Source organism: Parus major, unplaced genomic scaffold (genome assembly GCF_001522545.3).
Source record: "Parus major isolate Abel unplaced genomic scaffold, Parus_major1.1 Scaffold543, whole genome shotgun sequence".
Lineage (NCBI taxonomy): Eukaryota > Metazoa > Chordata > Aves > Passeriformes > Paridae > Parus > Parus major.
In genome coordinates this window covers 7043-9702 of record NW_015379431.1, presented here as the reverse complement: position 1 = coordinate 9702, position 2660 = coordinate 7043, and positions in this window count along the sequence as shown.

Here is a 2660-nt window from a genome sequence, read left to right as displayed (position 1 = left end):
TAATAATAACAACAATAATAATAATAACAATAACAATGATAATAATAAAAATAATAATGATAATAATAATAATAGTAATAATAATAATAATAGTAATCAACTGTGTAATGCAAACCAGGGAGAGATTCCATCCCTGATTTCTTCACTGGCTTGATAGACCGGGATTCCTGAAGAAAACCAGTGAACCCCACAAACATCTGCTGGCTCGAATATGAGGAGAAACCTCACCACTGAGCTAAGCCAGGCCGCTCTGGGGGTTTGGGTGACACCACTCGCAGCAGCTGCGCTCTTCTCGACACCACCTGTGGCCTCCCCTTGTCCAGGCAGGGCAGAAACAGCTCCCCACACCCCGATTTTGGGCTGGAACCAGTTTTAACAGTGTGGTGCTTTGGCATTTAGGAAAAATCAAGTGGGAAAGGGCAAGCTCCAGAGCTGTGCCAGGAAATCTGAGTTTCCTGAGCTCTGAGAGCTCTTCTCACCCAGGCCATGAGCTGACAGGGATTTGTATTCCCACCTCTTGATTTGTTTTCCCACCTCTTGATTTGTATTCCCACCTCTTGATGGGAAACAGCTCCAGAGCTGTGCCAGGAAATCTGAGTTTCCTGTGCCCCGAGAGCTGTGCCCATGTGGGCCATGGGCTGACAGGGATTTGTATTCCCACTTCTTGATTTGTATTCCCACCTCTTGATGGGAAGCTCCAGAGCTGTGCCAGGAAATCTGAGTTTCCTGAGCCCTGAGAGCTCTTCTCACCCAGGCCATGGGCTGACAGGGATTTGTATTCCCACTTCTTGATTTGTATTCCCACCTCTTGGTTTGTATTCCCACCTCTTGATGGGAAGCTCCAGAGCTGTGCCAGGAAATCTGAGTTTCCTGAGCCCTGAGAGCTCTGCCCATGCGGGCCATGGGCTGACAGGGATTTGTTTTCCCACCTCTTGATTTGTTTTCCCACCTCTTGATGGGAAACTCCAGAGCTGTGCCAGGAAATCTGAGTTTCCTGAGCCCTGAGAGCTGTGCCCACGTGGGCCATGGGCTGACAGGGATTTGTTTTCCCACCTCTTGATTTGTATTCCCACCTCTTGATTTGTTTTCCCACCTCTTGATTTGTATTCCCACCTCTTGATGAGAAACAGCATTGGAATCCTTCAGGGATGTTGAAGATCAACCCCAGTGCCTACCTGCAGACAAGAGCGGTCCGTGTCCCTGCTGGCCGCTGTTCTCTGCAGGATTGTTAATTTTTTCCTCAGACTCCCTTTGGACATTTCACTCTTGGCAAGGGCAGCGCCCAGGGCTTGAGCCTTCTTCCTCCATTCGAGTTCTCCGTTTTCTCTCTGCTTCAAAGCAGCAGCCACACGCTCCAGCTTTTCCCTCATGGCTTCCCTCTCGGTTTCCCTCCTCATTTGGTTTAGTTCCTTCCTTTGCAAGGAAGTTATGTGCATTAAATTCTTCTTTTCCAGCATTCTCATCTGCTCTCGGTACAGCCTGATTTCCCTCTCCCTCTCCGAGAGGTCGGCAGTCACGCGAGTGAGATTCCCCTGCAGAGCCTGGGCCTCTCCTGCCTCTTTCTGGAGCATCTCCAGTTTCTTTTCCTGTGCTTCCAGTTTTTCTTTTTTCACTTGGAAGATGGATATGATAGTCTGAAGTTCTTCTTGGAGGGAACGATTCCTGTCCATGGCTGCAATTGCTCGGCTTTCAGAGGCTGTGACTGATTCTTCCAGGAGTTTGATCTGACACTCAAGCTTTTCGTTGTTTGCCTGCAGACTGTCCCGTTCATGCTCCAAAAGAGGGAGAAAAAAAAAGAGTGATTCCATCTCGGTTTGTTTTTCATAGCAGATCTGAGCACCTGCTGCGGCTCCAGGCACGGGCTGCCCCTCTCTCCCTGCCTCTCGGGGTGCTGCAGATCTTCCCCAGCTCCCTCAGCCTGTCCCAGGCTCCTTTCCACCCTTCCCTGGCCTCCTGGAGCCCTGCTCAGGTGTTCCTCCGGGGAGGAATGGAGCTCCAGGGGTGGGCACCGACAGCTACAGCTTCCAGAAAGCTCCAGCAGGGAGGAAAAGCAGCAGCCTCAGGCCTGGTTTTGACATGACTGCGACACGTTTTCCTCTTTACTCGGAGGAATGCAGTTAGGAAAGTCAAACTGGGGGAAGGTTAAATTAAACCACTCCTCAGATATGGCAAAAGGCCCCAAATCCACAAAAAACGGCCCTTTGTGGTGTCTGCCACTCTCACCAGCACATCCTTTCTTTCCTTCTCCACGTTCTCCAGTTTCCTCCGCAAAGATTCCAACTCCTGCTGAAGAGTCGCAGCCTCTTCCCTTCTCTTAGCGGCCTCTTCCCTCAGGGGAGCTTCTAGAGAGTTCCTGCGTTCTGCCCTGCGCCTCGCTGCGTCAGGGGAGGGGAAGGAGAAGGGGAAAAGCAAAACTGATTTGCATCCTGCATCTCTGCCTGGCTGAGCCTGCCAGGTCCTAAATCCACCGGGGCTTCCAAAGCTGACAGAAATGAGGGAAAATGGGCAGAGAAAACAGCGAGAAGGAGGAGGAGAAGGAGGAGGAGAAGGAGGAGATGAAGATGATGGAGATGGAGATGATGGAGATGATGGAGAAGGAGAAGGATGAGAAGGATGAGAAGGAGAAGGAGGAGAAGGAGGAGAAGGAGGAGAAGGAGGAG